This window comes from Nelumbo lutea, chromosome 4 (genome assembly GCF_056320005.1).
Source record: "Nelumbo lutea isolate HS-2025 chromosome 4, American lotus-T2T, whole genome shotgun sequence".
NCBI lineage: Eukaryota > Viridiplantae > Streptophyta > Magnoliopsida > Proteales > Nelumbonaceae > Nelumbo > Nelumbo lutea.
In genome coordinates this window covers 73,983,062-73,992,908 of record NC_142687.1, presented here as the reverse complement: position 1 = coordinate 73,992,908, position 9,847 = coordinate 73,983,062, and positions in this window count along the sequence as shown.

The following is a 9,847-nucleotide window of genomic DNA, read 5'->3' as shown; positions in this document are numbered from 1 at the left end:
GCACCAGAAAATGGGCTATCCATTTGTTGTTGGGCTTGTCTAAGTGTTTCATAAGATGATAGGGGCGTCATAGACCGATGTGGGAGGGGCTTCACTAGAAAATGGGAACTCTCTCACGATACCTTGGCGTTCACGAATATGATGGGTAAGCACTCACTAGACATAAAGGTTTACTTGAAAATGGCTCTGAACCTTGTCTGACAGAGGCCAAAGGGAAAACTCATATGATGAGTGGATGTAATCCTTCACAGAAAGGTGGTGGGGTTATGCAGCTGAAACAGTTGGCTCCATGCACCCTATGTGATTTCCCACATTTCCAGAGACAACCCGTAGTCTCCGTTACTAAGAAAGGAGGAAAATCTCAGAGATGTATAAATAGAAATGGATCGTAGATTAAAATCCGTATCTATGAAATGAACATGAATCAAATTAGGTTGTGGACTGATGTTTGCTCTTTTATTAGAAAATGGCATACGGATCATTTGCAAAGCTTCTTGATGACAACAAGCTTAAGCATCCAAACTATGCCGATTGGTACATGAATCTTATGTGTGTCTTAACCTCTAAAAAATTGGATAAGGCAGCCAAGAATCCTGCCCTAGATCATCTGGGAGATAGGGATTCTAAGGCCCGTAGGAGAGAATACCAAGAATGGGAGGAGAAAAACTCCCTTGCCCACTGTTATATCATTGCCTCTTTGGACAATCCAATTCAGCCGCAGTTCGATCAGATCGAACTTGTCAAGGACGTATTGGATAGTCTCAAGATGATGTATGAAGAGCAGAATCATTCTACTCGGCAGAAGGTCTTGAAATAGTTCATGACCGCGCATTGTCTCTGGATTATGGGTTATATCAACGAACTGGACGCTCTTGGATCCGGGCTAGATCTGGTAACACAGATCGATGCTATTTTCAACTCTCTGTCTCCATCCTTTAATCCATTCATCATGAACTACAACATGAACAAGCTGAATGTCAGCTTACAGGAACTCAGCAATATGTTACAGAGGGCCAAAGAATTGATTAAAAAGGATGAGCCCATTGCCATGCTTGTTGAAACTGGAAAATCGGGCAAGAAAAGGAAGGCAAAGAGAAAGCTCCAGAAGAAACTGCCAAACTGAAGAAGCAGAAGAAAGACAAAGCATCAGATGCTTGTCACTTCTGCAAGAAGACCGGCCACTGGAAAAGGAACTGTCCTGCCTACCTGGAATCCAAGAAAGGTAATTTTGAAACATGTGTTATAGAAACCAATTTATTGGTAGCTTCTGCATCCTAGTGTATTGACTCCGGGGCTTCAACTCATATGTGTAACTCACTGCAGGGGTTCAAGGTACGCAGAAGGCAGAGTGAAGGAGAAGTCACCCTCTACTTGAGGACTACTGCAACTGTTGCAGCCACGACCATAGGAACCATGGAGTTAATTTTTAGAGAAGGAACTATTGTACTGAAAGATTGTCTTTATGTACAAAATTTAAGGTGAAATTTGATTTCTATTTCAAAACTGTGTGTAGATGGTTATTCTATCTTCTTTAGTAATACAATTCTATTAAAAGAAATAACAGATTCATCACATATGGGAAATTGGAGAATGGTCTCTATATTCTACATCCTTCTCTAGAAACTAACATAACCGAAACTTCATCAGCTGAAATCCCCAAGAAGAGAGCCCATGATACAGTTAATCCCACATGTCTGTGGCAATACCGTCTTGGCCACATCGGTGTTGACTGAATCACAAGGTTGGTCCTTTGGATTTTATAACTATAGAAGATCTTTCCACCTGTGAGCCCTGCCTACAAGGCAAGATGACGAAATGGCCATTTAACTGTAAGCTTGATTGATGTTTAGGCACACTTGACCTAATACATACTGATGTATGTGGTCCCCTGAGTGTTAGGACACGAAATCAACATGTGTATTTCATCACCTTCATAGATGATTTTGAAAGAATGATAGGATTCATCTAATGGACGCACTGAAGGGTGTGGAATGGGTGGGCGAATTTCAAAAATTTTCCTACCTTCTTCCAATTGGGAATCATATTCCCTAAAATTTAGAATACAATGTTCAAGGATTCTACTTGAACCATTGCCATGCTTGTTGAAACTGGCAAATCGGGCAAGAAAAGGAAGGCAAAGAGAAAGCTCCAGAAGAAACTGCCAAACTGAAGAAGCAGAAGAAAGACAAAGCATCAGATGCTTGTCACTTCTGCAAGAAGACCGGCCACTGGAAAAGGAACTGTCCTGCCTACCTGGAATCCAAGAAAGGTAATTTTGAAACATGTGTTACAGAAACCAATTTATTGGTAGCTTCTGCGTCCTAGTGTATTGACTCCGGGGCTTCAACTCATATGTGTAACTCACTGCAGGGGTTCAAGGTAAGCAGAAGGCTGAGTGAAGGAGAAGTCACCCTCTACTTGAGGACTACTGCAACTGTTGCAGCCATGACCATAGGAACCATGGAGTTAATTCTTAGAGAAGAAACTATTGTACTGAAAGATTGTCTTTATGTACAAAATTTAAGGTGAAATTTGATTTCTGTTTCAAAACTGTGTGTAGATGGTTATTCTATCTTCTTTAGTAATACAATTCTATTAAAAGAAATAACAGATTCATCACATATGGGGAACTGGAGAATGGTCTCTATATTCTACATCCTTCTCTAGAAACTAACATAACCGAAACTTCATCAGCTGAAATCCCCAAGAAGAGAGCCCATGATACAGTTAATCCCACGTGTCTGTGGCATTACCGTCTTGGCCACATCGGTGTTGACTCAATCACAAGGTTGGTACTTTGGATTTTCTAACTATAGAAGATCTTTCCACCTGTGAGCCTTGCCTACAAGGCAAGATGACAAAATGGCCATTTAACAGTAAGCTTGATTGATGTATAGGCACACTTGACCTAATACATACTGATGTATGTGGTCCCATGAGTGTTAGGACACGGAATCAACATGTGTATTTCATCACCATCACAGATGATTTTGAAAGAATGATAGGATTCATCTAATGGACGCCCTGAAGGGTGCTGAATGGGTGGGCGAATTTCAAAAATTTTCCTACCTTCTTCCAATTGGGAATCATATTCCCTAAAATTTAGAATACAATGTTCAAGGATTCTACTTGAACCATTGCCATGCTTGTTGAAACTGGCAAATCGGGCAAGAAAAGGAAGACAAAGAGAAAGCTCCAGAAGAAACTGCCAAACTGAAGAAGCAGAAGAAAGACAAAGCATCAGATGCTTGTCACTTCTGCAAGAAGACCGGCCACTGGAAAAGGAACTGTCCTGCCTACCTGGAATCCAAGAAAGGTAATTTTGAAACATGTGTTACAGAAACCAATTTATTGGTAGCTTCTGCGTCCTAGTGTATTGACTCCGGGGCTTCAACTCATGTGTGTAACTCACTGCAGGGGTTCAAGGTAAGCAGAAGGTTGAGTGAAGGAGAAGTCACCCTCTACTTGAGGACTACTGCAACTGTTGCAGCCACGACCATAGGAACCATGGAGTTAATTTTTAGAGAAGGAACTATTGTACTGAAAGATTGTCTTTATGTACAAAATTTAAGGTGAAATTTGATTTATATTTCAAAACTGTGTGTAGATGGTTATTCTATCTTCTTTAGTAATACAATTCTATTAAAAGAAATAACAGATTCATCACATATAGGGAACTGGAGAATGGTCTCTATATTCTACATCCTTCTCTAGAAACTAACATAACCGAAACTTCATCAGCTGAAATCCCCAAGAAGAGAGCCCATGATACAGTTAATCCCACGTGTCTGTGGCATTACCGTCTTGGCCACATCGGTGTTGACTGAATCACAAGGTTGGTCCTTTGGATTTTATAACTATAGAAGATCTTTCCACCTGTGAGCCCTGCCTACAAGGCAAGATGACGAAATGGCCATTTAACTGTAAGCTTGATTGATGTTTAGGCACACTTGACCTAATACATACTGATGTATGTGGTCCCCTGAGTGTTAGGACACGAAATCAACATGTGTATTTCATCACCTTCATAGATGATTTTGAAAGAATGATAGGATTCATCTAATGGACGCACTGAAGGGTGTGGAATGGGTGGGCGAATTTCAAAAATTTTCCTACCTTCTTCCAATTGGGAATCATATTCCCTAAAATTTAGAATACAATGTTCAAGGATTCTACTTGAACCATTGCCATGCTTGTTGAAACTGGCAAATCGGGCAAGAAAAGGAAGGCAAAGAGAAAGCTCCAGAAGAAACTGCCAAACTGAAGAAGCAGAAGAAAGACAAAGCATCAGATGCTTGTCACTTCTGCAAGAAGACCGGCCACTGGAAAAGGAACTGTCCTGCCTACCTGGAATCCAAGAAAGGTAATTTTGAAACATGTGTTACAGAAACCAATTTATTGGTAGCTTCTGCGTCCTAGTGTATTGACTCCGGGGCTTCAACTCATATGTGTAACTCACTGCAGGGGTTCAAGGTAAGCAGAAGGCTGAGTGAAGGAGAAGTCACCCTCTACTTGAGGACTACTGCAACTGTTGCAGCCATGACCATAGGAACCATGGAGTTAATTCTTAGAGAAGAAACTATTGTACTGAAAGATTGTCTTTATGTACAAAATTTAAGGTGAAATTTGATTTCTGTTTCAAAACTGTGTGTAGATGGTTATTCTATCTTCTTTAGTAATACAATTCTATTAAAAGAAATAACAGATTCATCACATATGGGGAACTGGAGAATGGTCTCTATATTCTACATCCTTCTCTAGAAACTAACATAACCGAAACTTCATCAGCTGAAATCCCCAAGAAGAGAGCCCATGATACAGTTAATCCCACGTGTCTGTGGCATTACCGTCTTGGCCACATCGGTGTTGACTCAATCACAAGGTTGGTCCTTTGGATTTTCTAACTATAGAAGATCTTTCCACCTGTGAGCCTTGCCTACAAGGCAAGATGACAAAATGGCCATTTAACAGTAAGCTTGATTGATGTATAGGCACACTTGACCTAATACATACTGATGTATGTGGTCCCCTGAGTGTTAGGACACGGAATCAACAAGTGTATTTCATCACCATCACAGATGATTTTGAAAGAATGATAGGATTCATCTAATGGACGCCCTGAAGGGTGCTGAATGGGTGGGCGAATTTCAAAAATTTTCCTACCTTCTTCCAATTGGGAATCATATTCCCTAAAATTTAGAATACAATGTTCAAGGATTCTACTTGAACCATTGCCATGCTTGTTGAAACTGGCAAATCGGGCAAGAAAAGGAAGGCAAAGAGAAAGCTCCAGAAGAAACTGCCAAACTGAAGAAGCAGAAGAAAGACAAAGCATCAGATGCTTGTCACTTCTGCAAGAAGACCGGCCACTGGAAAAGGAACTGTCCTGCCTACCTGGAATCCAAGAAAGGTAATTTTGAAACATGTGTTACAGAAACCAATTTATTGGTAGCTTCTGCGTCCTAGTGTATTGACTCCGGGGCTTCAACTCATGTGTGTAACTCACTGCAGGGGTTCAAGGTAAGCAGAAGGCTGAGTGAAGGAGAAGTCACCCTCTACTTGAGGACTACTGCAACTGTTGCAGCCACGACTATAGGAACCATGGAGTTAATTTTTAGAGAAGGAACTATTGTACTGAAAGATTGTCTTTATGTACAAAATTTAAGGTGAAATTTGATTTATATTTCAAAACTGTGTGTAGATGGTTATTCTATCTTCTTTAGTAATACAATTCTATTAAAAGAAATAACAGATTCATCACATATAGGGAACTGGAGAATGGTCTCTATATTCTACATCCTTCTCTAGAAACTAACATAACCGAAACTTCATCAGCTGAAATCCCCAAGAAGAGAGCCCATGATACAGTTAATCCCACGTGTCTGTGGCATTACCGTCTTGGCCACATCGGTGTTGACTGAATCACAAGGTTGGTCCTTTGGATTTTCTAACTATAGAAGATCTTTCCACCTGTGAGCCTTGCCTACAAGGCAAGATGATGAAATGGCCATTTAACAATAAGCTTGATTGATGTATAGGCACAATTGATGTAATACATACTGATGTATGTGGTCCCCTGAGTGTTAGGACACGGAATCAACATGTGTATTTCATCACCTTCACAGATGATTTTGAAAGAATGATAGGATTCATCTAATGGACGCCCTGAAGGGTGCGGAATGGATGGGCGAATTTCAAAAATTTTTCTACCTTCTTCCAATTGGGAATCATATTCCCTAAAATTTAGAATACAATGTTCAAGGATTCTACTTGAACCATAATCAAATCAGATCTGAACCAAAAGGAAACAAGAAGGATTATACCTGATCCAGAGAAACAATATCTCCCAAAGTTGGTGTTCACACCCAAAGAAGAAACCAAGATCCGCTCCTGTTGAAGATGACACAACTATGGATGCAACAGAACCAGTAGGGTGCGTCCTACACATTGGGTCCTTCGCAAGAATCCTTTGGAAACTTTGACACGGAATCTTTTGGTCTTTCTTGCAAGACTGTTGTCAAAAACTGATTTTGTTGACTTCCTATTGCTGCAAAGATCTAATCTTGCAACAGGGAATGGCGACTGCTGGAGGAGAAATCCAGGGACGAAGAGGGCTGAATTGTGTCTCTTCTCTCTAGAGCCTGTGTGAGATCAAATCTTAATTCGCAGGAGGTTTCTCTTGCATACTAATCCTAGTTCAAAATCTGATATTTCTGTTAGGGTTTCTCCTCTTTCTTCTTGATTAAGAAACCTCCTAATTTGGGAGTTATCCCAATCCAAATCAGTATTTGGATAGGGGATAATCTTAATCCTATCTATAGATTAAGTTAGCTGACTCCTGATCTTATCAGGAGGTTAGCAGATTCAAATCTAATTTGAATTTGGTCTCCTAAAGTGGATAAGGTTAAAGACCCAATCCTTTTACTAACATTAATCTCAAATTCGCCCCATGAGTAGGTGATCATATTTGCCCAGTTCGAAATGGGCTTTTGGCCTATTAAGTGTTCAGTGTTTAACTAGTTTCCAATCTGCTGCCCAGTTGGGCTTCTTTGTATGGCGTGGGACCCAAGCATTGATCTACACACCAGCCACATGGGTTCGGTCCAGCCTTTATTACAAAGCCCAGCCGAATTCACAAAAAAACTCAGTGACCCCTTTGAGCCCATCACATGGACCCTAAGGGCCCAATACTTACATTAAGTGGTCCTCGGGCCAAACCATCTTATAAAAACCCAGGGACTATGGATAGGTGCAAGATTATCCCATCAGGTATTATCCTAAATGGTCTTACACTTAACCTCTCAGCCCTTAAAGATCAAGCACTGCCCGACAAGAGAAGACCTCTCCCTCGGCTGTAAGGAACAGTGCCGCACTCTCTACTCACATGGATCCCGAGAATTAAAACCTTTTGCAAATCTTTTGAAACCGTACATATACATATATATATATATTAATTTTGCAAAACAAAATTCCAACGATTGAAATCAACTGTCGGCAGTTTCGTTTCCATCAGAGAGAGTGCATTCCCGATCATTACCATTCTTTGACAAAGGGACTAATCCTGTCACTATGATCACTCACTCAGATGAATTTTTAGACTGCCCCAACATGTCCAGGTTTTGACCCCATTAAGGAACTCATTGATTGACACATCAAAGACAGCCCGATCTGACACCTAGTGATGTGTCATAATCGAGTCCAAGGGTCAGGTGTAACTTTCCAGTTTTGCCCATTTATCTCCAAGGTCTAGGGTAATACTGGAAATCTGGTCTGGTTCAAGGATTCAAGCAATCCCATACTGCATGTGCCTTGGATTTTACCCTGATGGCCAAAACAAGCCATCCCAACACTTGGTGGCACATCAGTATCAGCCTTGGTAGGATAAATCTTCAAATGGCTGTGAACATTTAAAACTAACACAAGTTTCTATAAGTGTCCAGTTTTAGGGTCTTACACAGAATTATACCAAACAAAATGAATCAAACATGTACTTTATTTATTTTCACTAAATGTCAAAAGTACATCAAAATGTAGTTAAGCTAAGGGCATACAAAACTATCTTACAGCTCCCACTTGCACTTAGGTCCAATCCGGTACAAGTTGGAGTCCCATGCTTTCCACGTGTTTATCAAACACCTTCTATGTCAGTGGCTTAGTCAATGGGTCTGCCACATTGTCCGCTGATGCTACCTTCTGAATTAGGACGTCCCCTCTACCAACGATCTCCCGCAGTACATGGTACTTCCTCTCGATGTGCTTTGACTTTGAGTGAGCCCGAGGCTCTTTAGCTTGTGCGATCACTCCATTGTTGTCACACAACAATGGGATGGGTGATGTACTGGATGGAATCACTACCAATTCATGTACGAATTTCATCACCCACACGGCTTCCTTGGCAGCTTCACTTGCGGCAATGTTCTCGGCCTTGGTTGTGGAGTCTATAGTGGACCCCTGTTTGTTGCTTTTCCAACAAACAACACACAATCCTATCATGAAAACATAACCAGATGTAGACTTTCTATCATTTGGATCCGACTGGAAATCGGCATCGGTAGACCCTAGAACTTGTAGTGAACCACCATCGAATACCAGACAAAACTCTTTGTCCTTCGAAAGTATTTAAGTATGTTCTTCACAGCAGTCCAATGCTCCTGGCCTGGGTTGGCCTGGAATCTGATTACCACACTCACCACCTGAGCTATGTCCGAGCGAGTGCACAGCATGGCATACATGATGCTCCCTACGGCTGAGGCATAGGGAACGTCTCTCATGCCCTCAATCTCCTCAGAAGTCTTAGGAGACATCTTCTTGGAGAGAGTGACTCCATGTCTAAAAGGAACATTTTGTCAATGTAAGCAGCCTAGGATAATCCAATTATCCACTTCGATCTATCTCTATAGAGTCGAAGACCCAGTATGTATGAAGCTTCTCCAAGATCTTTCATGGAGAACTGCTGTGATAGTCATACCTTGACCAAAGTCAACATTCCTACATCATTCCCAATGAGTAGGATATCATCCACGTACAATACCAAAAAGGTGATCTTATCCCCACTGGACTTCCTGTAAACACAGGGCTCATCCGGATTCTACTCAAAGTCAAACGTTTTGATGGCAATATCAAAACGGATGTTCCAAATCGTAGAAGCCTGCTTAAGTCCATATATGGATCTATTGAGTTTGCATACCATGTGTTCCTGACCAGCAGCAATGAATCCTTGCGGCTGTTGCATGTAGATATCATCACTAAGACCTCTATTCAGGAATGCGGTTTTGACAAACATTTGCCAAATTTCATATGGTACGCTGCTACAGCTAGCAGGATCCTAATGGATTTAAGCAAACGTGCTTTGTAGGTCTCAATCCTGCCATCGGGGCCCTTCTTCCTCTTGTAGATCCATTTGCAACCAATTGCTTTTACCCTGGAGGGTGGATCTACTAGAGTCCAGACTCCATTGGTCTCCATCGAGTCCATCTCAGCTCTCATGGCCTCCACCAACTTTTGGGAATCTATGTCTAACATAGCTTCCGCGTAAGTCACGGGATCCACTTCACTAGTCAAGGCTTCCACCAGGTAACTATCCTGGTCATAACCATATCGGACTGGTGGTCCGGATAACCGGGTGGACCTTCTAGGTTGGTCACTACCTGGAACTTGTGGGACATCTCCCACTACTCCTGAGCTCTCCTCATCAAGAACTATTTCCTGACGGTGAGTGTCCTAGATGTATTCAGATTCTAAGAATTGGGCATTTCGACTGCAGAACACTTTCTGCTCACTTGGGTCATTGAATAGATAACCCACTTAATCCTTTGGGTAGCCTATAAATAGGCAATGACTGGTTTTG